Source organism: Palaemon carinicauda, unplaced genomic scaffold (genome assembly GCF_036898095.1).
Source record: "Palaemon carinicauda isolate YSFRI2023 unplaced genomic scaffold, ASM3689809v2 scaffold27, whole genome shotgun sequence".
In the NCBI taxonomy this organism is placed as follows: Eukaryota; Metazoa; Arthropoda; class Malacostraca; order Decapoda; family Palaemonidae; genus Palaemon; species Palaemon carinicauda.
Window position 1 is genome coordinate 427,258 of NW_027170351.1, and position 10,243 is coordinate 437,500.

A 10,243-nucleotide genomic window follows, 5' to 3' on the forward strand; every position below is an offset into this window, starting at 1 on the left:
TGGAGTAATATATTCAATTCTATATATATATATATATATATATATATATATATATATATATATATATATATATATATATATATATATATATATATATATATATATATATATATATATATATATATATATATATATATATATAAATTGATAATGCAAATATATTAGAAGAGACTGATGCCAAATTTTTTCTTGGCAAGAATCCTTCATGAAAAAAAAACATTAAAAAACTATTGTCTGAGCTTTAAAATTCTTCCACATAAAATATATATTTTATAAAATAATGCTACAAAATACAATTATACGTAAGAAATGAAATGCATTGGATCCAATTAATGTTTTATTTGACTGTAAAATTAGAAATCTTGAAGGGTTTTCTGTCATTTTGTTTGGTAACGTGGCAAAAAAAGAATTTGGTGTTATGGCTTATAAAACATTAATATACAATTTTAAAGGCAATTTTAAGTCTTAGAATTTAATACAGTTAATCATTAAAGGATATTCCATCCTAGAGATAGCTAATTATATAGAAAAACCTTAAAAATAGAGATTTATTATTAGCAGACGAATTTATTTAGGGAAACAAAACTAAATTAAGAAAACAATATCTTATAAATTGGCCCATTCTATCATGTAAATTTCAGCTTTAATTTTGATACTACTGTTCTTGTATTCTATTGAATTATTTATATATATTTATTATTCATTAGAGGCTCGTAATTTCAAGAAATTCATGGACACGGCGATGGTATGGACACCTATTGGCTGTAGAAGTAACTATTTATGTAGACACATATTTGATACTATCTTGCAACTTTGTATATCCAAAAGAAGGTATTTTGTGCAAGACATGGACTATTCTATCATTGCAATATAAGACGAATACATTAGAAAATAAACTAACTTTTATTTGGAGTTATAATATATCCAATTGTGAAGTTAGATACTGAGAAGAGAACTAAAATAGAAAATTTACTAGCCACTTCTAGCAACTTTATACTTGCCCATGTTAGTCATCAAAAGAGCTTTTGTTCAAGTTTTAAAATTCTTATAGATAAAATATATTCTATGTACAGAACTAATAGAAAACATATCTATATAAAGTTATACATTCTTTTACATACCATTTAAGTCCTATTTGATAGTAAAATTAGAAATTTTGAAGGTATTTCGCTCATTTCTTCTGGTAACACAAGTTGCTGACTCTGTTTCAGAATTCCCTCTGCTGTCTATTTTACCAAATATGATTAGCAAAACACCTTTAAGATTTCTAATTTTACAATCAAATAGATCATTATTAGTATCTAAGGACATTTATTACATGAAGTAAATCTATTTTGTATTATTATCATACATAAAATATATTTTATATGAAGAAATTTATAGCGCAGACAATAGGTATTTTAATGAATACTCTCAGAAACAAAAGTTACTAATAGTTTTTTTAAATTCAATTTTTAAATGCTTTTCCTCTCAGTAATTGCATACATTATTACTCCAAAGAAAAGTAATATTATTTCTTAATATATTCGTCTTGCATTGCAATGATTAAATAGTGTATGTCTTGCATAAAATAGCTTCTTTGATATACAAAGTTGCAACTGATATTAAATTTTTTTGCAATAATTTAGTTACTTTTACAGTCAACAGGTGGCCATACCATCACTGTATCCATGAATTTTTTTAGATTACAAGCCTATTATGAATAATATATATCGATAAACCATTTATTAGAATAGACGAACAATACATAAAATATTAAAGATTAAGTTTACAAAATACAATTAGACAATTAGTCATATTTTATCTTAATAATTTAGTTTCGTTTCCCAAAATAAATTCGTCTGCTAACAAGAAAACTTGATTTTTTTTAATGTTTTTACCTAGATACAGTTGTCTCTAGATTGGAATATCTTTAAATAACTAATCATAATATATTTTAAGACTTACCATTGCCTTTATAATGGCTTATTAATGTTTTATAAGCCATAACACCAAATTATATTTTTGACACGTCACCATCACCCTTGGAAAATGCTTTACCACTTGTGTTACCAAACAAGATGAGTAAAACTCCTTCATAATTTCTAATTTTACAGCCAAATTAAAGATTAATTTCATCTAATACATATTTATCTAAAATATAAATGTATTTTATAGTAATATTCTCTAAAATATATATTTTATATGAAAGAATTTTAAAGTTTAGACAATAGGTATTTTGTTGAAGAATCTTAACCAAGAGAAAGACTTTTTTTGGCTTTTTTTTCAAATTTATTAATATCATCTGTTGTTATCTTAACACCTGGCTTGATTATGTTTCCAAATTAAAGTGATTTTACTTGTTAATAAATTATCTTTTATTTTCATTATTTTATTTTTCTGAAGCTACTCATTGTGAGGAAACATAGCCCAGGTACAAACATATGTACAACAGATTATATATATATATATATATATATATATATATATATATATATATATATATATATATATATATATATGTTTATATATATATATGTATATATATATATATATATATATATATATATATATATATATATATACATATATATATATATACACATATATATATACAAATATATACATAGACATACATATATATATATAAACATATATATATATATACATATATATATAAACATATATATATATATATATATATATATATATATATATATATATATATTACAAGCCAAGCCACAACCCTAGTAGTAAAGCAGAATGCTATAAGCCCAGAGGCTCCAACAGGGAAAACAGCCCAGTGAGGAATGGAAAAAAGGAAAACAGAATATTCTAAGAAGAGTAAGAACATTAAAACAAATATCTACCATATAAACTATAAAAACTTTAACTAAACAAGAAGAGAAACAAGACAGAATAGAGTGCTCCAGTGTACCCTCAAGCAAGAGAACTCTAACCCAAGACCTTGGAAGACCATGGTACAGAGGCTATGGCACTACCCAGGACTAGAAAACAATGGTTTGATATTGGAGTGTCCTTCTCCTAGAAGAGCTGCTTACTTTAGCTATAGAGTCTCTTCTACCCTTACCAAGAGGAAAGTGGCCACTGAACAATTAGTGCAGTAACCCCTTGGGTGAAGAAGAATTGTTTGGTAATCTCAAGTGTTGTCAGGTGTATGAGGACAGAGGAGAATCTGTAAAGAATAGGCCACACTATTCAGTGTGGATGTGTGTAGGCAAAGTGAAAATGAACCATAACCAGAGAGAAGAATCCAACGTAGTATCATCTGGCTAGTCAAAAGACCCCATAACTCTCTAGCGGTAACATCTCAACGGGTGGCTTGTGCCCTGGCCAACCTACTACCTATATATATATATATATATATATATATATATATATATATATATATATATATATATATATATATAAGTTGTGGATACCTTAACGTGGTGAAAAGGTTTGCGTATTGCCATGATCAGCAAAAATCTATGCCATAAGAAGAGTCAAAGCCACTCATACTAAGTTGGTTTGCTGTGAGCGATCAGACAAAAAATCTCCCACCATCACTCAACCGGAGTTGGCCAGTGGGGTGACAAAAGAACTTGCCAAACCCCAGACATGAATAAGGACATGTCTTAGACATTTGTCCTCCAGTGGACTAGAAACGTCTATATTTGTTGTTTGATATATATATATATATATATATATATATATATATATATATATATATATATATATATATATATATATATATATATATAGGCCTAAGTATGTATATTTGCGTGTATGTATATATTTACATACCTACATGTGTCAAGTTTGTCTTTCTACGCTCTGGTTCTTTAACGTATGTGTAGCCCGAAATAATAATAATAATAATAATAATAATAATAATAATAAACCAAACAAAAAGCAGGAGGACATGGGAACGGAGAGAGAGAGAGAGAGAGAGAGAGAGAGAGAGAGAGAGAGAGAGAGAGAGAGAGATGGTTTGACTATAGCCAGGGCCACCCATACTAGGTAAGTTAGTTCGCGTTGAGCGATCAGGCAAAAATCTCCCACCATCACCAATCCCTACTGGCCAGCGTGGTGATGAAAACTGGCCAAACCCCAGTCATGAATAAGGACATGTCTGAGGTCTCTCTCTCTCTCTCTCTCTCTCTCTCTCTCTCTCTCTCTCTCTCTCTCTCTATATATATATATATATATATATATATATATATATATATATATATATATATATATAGTATGCGTAAGAATATTTGATCTCCAATAATCAGCTGATCGACTACACACACGTACGTACGCATATGTATACCCTTACACGTACACACACGGCTGAGGCGAGTCATAATAATAATAATAATAATAATAATAATAATAATAATAATAATAATAATAATAATAGCATGCAAGAATCAGGCTATTATCTATAAAATAACGAGAATAACTCGGCTCAGCCGTGTCTAAGTACTGTGTTCATTTTTCCTTAAATTGGTCAAATTATTTTGACACGAGTACGCTATGCAGTGGGTCAGATATCGTCTCAGCGGCCACGACAGATTAATTTTACCATAGTACACACTTTTGCTGATCAGGGCTATACGCAAACCCTTTTACCACTTCAAGTTGTATACACACACACACACATTTTATATATATATATATATATATATATATATATATATATATATATATATATATATATATATATATATATATATATATATATATATATATATATATATATAGGGGACAATTTCGTCTCTCTGGGCCCTGAATCATTAATTTTTCTGCCCAGAAATAACATTAATAATAATGATACTAACAATAATAATAATAAATGAATTAAATATCTTATTTGCTTCGCGAGAGAGAGAGAGAGAGAGAGAGAGAGAGAGAGAGAGAGAGAGAGAGAGAGAGAGAGAGAGAGAGAGAGAGAGATCATTATTATTAGCTAACCTCCAACCCTAGTTGGAAAAGCAAGATGCTATAAGCCCTATGAGAGCCCCAACAGGGAAAAATAGTCCAGCGAGGAAAGGAAATAAGGAAATGAAAAAAACTACAGAAGTGAACAATTAGAATAAAATATTTTATGAACAATAACATTAAAATAAACCTAGAGTATGTAAGGTATAAAAAACTTGAAAAAACAAGAGGAAGAGAAATAAGATAGAATAGCGTACCCGAGTGTACCCTCAAGCAAGAGAACACTACCCCATGGAAAACCATGGTACAGAGGCTAATAATAACAACAACAACAATAATTTCCTAAAAGGTTGTGAAAGAAATTCATGGCGAAAAATATTCCACATTGTAAAGTAATACCACAAGAATGTACAGTACAGTAGAGTACATTACATGAGGTTGAAAGTACTTAAAAGTACTTTGGCAATGTTCTTAAGTAGTCACTTATCTAAAGATCTCGAATTCGTACGGCACATGGACACTGAGAAGAAGAAGAATCACTCAAAGAGAATTTGAATAACTTTAATCGGAAATAAACAATGGAATATCAACAGATATGTCAAGAAATGATAAAATTCTTGAATTTACATATATTTCAGGAAGACAATAATAAGATAGTGAATTATAACTAATACGAAATAAGGACATAAAGAGACAGATGATTTCCAACCCCTTCGGCCTTCGGGTGTCGAAGTAAATGAATGAAACAGATTCTCGGCCAGTCACCACGAGTAACGGTAACGTGGTCTCTCTCTCTCTCTATCTCTCTCTCTCTCTCTCTCTCTCTCTCTCTCTCTCTCTCTTATGAATACCTTAGATTGGAAACCTAGTTTATATATCGACGCTCTTATACCTTATATATATTTTTTCTCAATTTTTTAAATAAGGTTCTAACGAAATACTAAAGCATTAGACCCATATAATATATACAATATGTTTATAAAGGATGGACAGAGAGAGAGAGAGAGAGAGAGAGAGAGAGAGAGAGAGAGAGAGAGAGAGAGAGAGAGAAGCTAAGACATCTGACCGCTTTGTTTTCTAACACTGCACCATTGTCAAATCTCCAAATCATATTCTACTTTATAATTGAAAAGGGATTTATTATATCATAAATGGTTTAACCTTTGTTTAAAAGACAGTCCTTAAAGCCTTGATTTTTATTCGATCCTCTATTTTCATATAAATAAACTATCCACTGCACTGTTTTGAACATTTGGCAACACTGCTTTTCCCCCTCTCTAGGCGGGCCGAAGATGTCTGTCTGTCTGTATAGATTAGCCGGGGCCCCCAAAGGCCAGAGATGATCCAACATGCTTGTGTCCAGCATTACTAAAGCACTACGCAATACTATTTATTTCTTCAAACCATAAAGTATCAGTAAAAGTTTAAGCCTTGTTGGTATTTACGTAACTATTTAAATATTAACGCCAAAAAAAAAGGCTAAATGCAAAGGCGTTGCATGTTAGACTTACTTAGGCAGTTTCACTAAGGATTATTTGCCAAAATTAACTTTAGTTTTAAGCTCGATTTTCTTGGCTTATATCTATGCGTAATTAAGATAAGCCAAAATATATAACTAAGGATTGAAACTTAATAAATTTTGACAACCATCTTTAATATAATATTCAAAATCAAGTTAAAAACTTTAAGTTCCACATTGAGAGAGAGAGAGAGAGAGAGAGAGAGAGAGAGAGAGAGAGAGAGAGAGAGAGAGAGAAAGAGAGAGAGAGAACACGATTCACCTACTCAAATGAATCGTGTTTCTCTCTCTCTCTCTCTCTCTCTCTCTCTCTCTCTCTCTCTCTCTCTCTCCTCTCTCTCTCTCTCGTGAATCGTGTTCTCTCTGAGAGAGAGAGAGAGAGAGAGAGAGAGAGAGAGAGAGAGAGAGAGAGAGAGAACACGATTCACCTACTCAAATGAATCGTGTTCTCTCTCTCTCTCTCTCTCTCTCTCTCTCTCTCTCATCTCTCTCTCTCTCTCTCTCTCGACAATGAACAAAAACTCCTTAGAAATGTGTGCGTGCGTGTGTGTGTAGACATCACGAAATCTGACGTGAATAACACATGAAATATGTATAAATTCATGTATAAATGCATCGTTGACCAATATCTCTTCATTATATAATTACGGGAACAGAAGAAAACCTGAAAATATTTCACTAAAATTGGGAGAGAAAAACAAAAACAAAACAAAAAAAAGTAAAAAAGACTTTATGATGAATATGTTTTTTTATGTAAATATATCACAAAATGCTGTAAGGAAGAAAAAGACAATTGATATATTTACTGAACTCCATTTTGTTTTCGTAAGAGAATTATATATATTTAATGTGTTTATTCGACATTAAGAATAACAGAATGGGTCCCTAGAGATTGTAAAAGAAGCAGAGAAAGGAAGAGAAGACGATGGATCGACGAACTAAGACAGTTTGCGGGTGTGAACTGGCATAGAAAGACCATAAACAGACAGTGGAAGGAGATGTCTGAGGCCTTTGTCCTGCGGTGGACACCAATTCAAAGGTAATTAATGGAAGATAGAAATAAACGAAGTACACAGAGAATTAAAATGATGGAAACTAAGGAAATACGAATTATTATAATAGAAAAGAAACACAAAAATACAAAAGTGTTTATATATTTACACAATTTGTGTAAAATATCCACAATTGTGTAAAGATTATAAAGTTTTTGAGTTTATGTACGAAATATTTATTCTCATTCTGTTACTGGTTTTAAAATATTTTATTTTCCCTTGTTTCCTTTCCTCACTGGGCTATTTTACCCGTTGGAGTCCCTGGGCTTATAGCATCTTGCTTTACCAACTAGGGTTGTAGCTTAGCAATAATAATAATAATAATAATAATAATAATAATGATAAAGCCTTTTTTAGAAAAATTCCTCCAACTTAGATAAGTACTGAATATGATATATATATATATATATATATATATATATATATATATATATATATATATATATATATATATATATATTATTTTATCTGCTTAACTGCATAGGCCTAATGCAATAAATTGCATTCCTGGAGTAACAAACAACAATGCAAAGGTTATTAATTAATTATTAATTATTAAATAATGCTACAAGAATGTATAGGACACTTCATGAAATTTAAATTACAGAAGGAAAAAAAGATAAAGCTAATTCGACTGGCATATATAAATCGCGAAGAAGGAAAATAACACAAAGAGAATTTAAATGAAAGAAGGAAAAAGGAAACTCTCTCTCTCTCTCTCTCTCTCTCTCTCTCTCTCTCTCTCTCTCTCTCTCTCTCTCTCTCTCCGGTGAACGTGTATACGTCACAGAGGGCGACAAGGCGTTGCCAAATCTCCAATTCATATTCTACTTCATAATCAAAAAGGAATTTAAAAAGTTATAAAAGGTTTTAAATTTCACGAATATGAACTTTTCTTATGACTTTCTTTTCTATATAATCCTCGATGTTCATAGAAATGAACACTATCCATTCAATTCTTTTGAACATGTGGCAGCATTGTTTTTCGCCCTTCACCGTTAGCATCCAACCACGAATTTTTAATAGTGCTCTGAGCGTAGCATACTTATATTTGACTCTTTATTATTATTATTATTATTAATTGCTAAGCTACAACCCTAGTTGGAAAAGCAGAATGCTATAGGCCCAGGAGCCCCAACAGGGAAAATAGCCCAGTGAGAAAAGGAAACAAGGAAAAATAAAATATTCTAAGGAACAGTAATAACTTTGAAATAAATATTTCCTATATAAACTATAAACCCTTTAACAAAGTAAGAGGAAGAGAAATTAGATAGAATAGTGTGCCCCGAGTGTACCCTCAAGCAAGAAAACTCTAACCCAAGACAGTGGAAGACCATGGTACAGAGGCTATGGCACTACCCAAGACTCGAGAACAAAACATCTCTGTAAAATAAGCCTTATTCATATATACAACACCAAAACAAGCAATGAAAGACCCAGGCATACATGGCTGAGGTCTATGAAGCGTGAAGTAGGAGATGATGAATGGGGAAGTATTGAATTAAAAGATTAATATAGAGACGACTGGCGAAATCTAACCGAAGCCCTTTGCGTTAATAGGCGTAGGAGATGGTGGGTGATATTATATATATATATATATATATATATTATATAGGCCTAAGTACGTATAAATGTGTGTATGTATATATTTACATACCTACATGTGTGTAAAGATTGTCTTTCTACGCCCTGGTTCTTTAACGTATGTGTAGACCGAAATAATAATAATAATAATGATTAAATAAATAAAACAAGCAAATAAACAGAAGGACATGGGAACGGTGGGGTAGCCACGCTATGACTGCTCAACCGTGGTGTGGTGCGTGTACGGGTATACATGTGTGTGTACGTACGTGTGTTTGTGTACGTATGTGTGTGTGAGCGGATGTGGTGGAAAACAGAAATGGTTCAAGCGAAAGGAAGGGTTCTACCAGTCGATCAGCTGATTGTCGGAGACCAAGTATTCTTACGCATATATATATATATATATATATATATATATATATCGAAAACTGACATCTAATCATAAACCATGCTTATAATGAGTTTGAAAGAGTTATTTAAAGAAAACACTTTATAAACCTTTTTTAATTGCTCTGCCCTTGTCATTTACTTATCTTTCACTACCGATATTTTCGTGTTTGTGGTCACATCCGTCAATCAATGGTCTTTCAGCTTAGGAGATTATGATTTTCTTAAAGGAAAAGTCAATTTAATCTCTCTCTCTCTCTCTCTCTCTCTCTCTCTGTCTATGTGTATAATATATATATATATATATATGTGTGTGTGTGTATATATATATATATATATATATATAAATATATATATGTATATTATATATATATATATATATGTGTGTGTATATATATATATATATATATATAATGATGCTTTAGTTACATCAGTAAAAGGGGCCGCTGTTCATCTTCATTGTGAAATACTTGTACACACTGTATACTGTTTTCCACGAGTTGGATAAGTTTCAAATCGTTCAAATTTGATTGCTTATGCAGTCTTAAGCACTCTATATTATACTCCAAGATCAACCATTCTTGGGATAAAATAGGGCTCACTGATCTTTGCCTGATAAGTTTACCCTTGTGACCTTCAACATTTCAAACTCACCATCAGCTAGAGTCATTATGATAAAAGGATAGAACTGGCAAATAACCTGCGATTATAATTTCGAAAAAAAAATGGTTCCAATTATCATTAATGAAATAAAAACTTTACCTTATGAAATATATATGTTCGACAAGAA

General features: G+C 30.9%; 1 long non-coding RNA gene across 2 annotated transcripts in view; it reads right to left on the minus strand.

Annotated features, from left to right (window-relative positions):
- Positions 1-10,243, minus strand: part of LOC137636308 (uncharacterized) — a 267,899-nt gene that overhangs the window by 194,268 nt on the left and 63,388 nt on the right. The gene's annotated exons all lie outside the window — the stretch shown is intronic.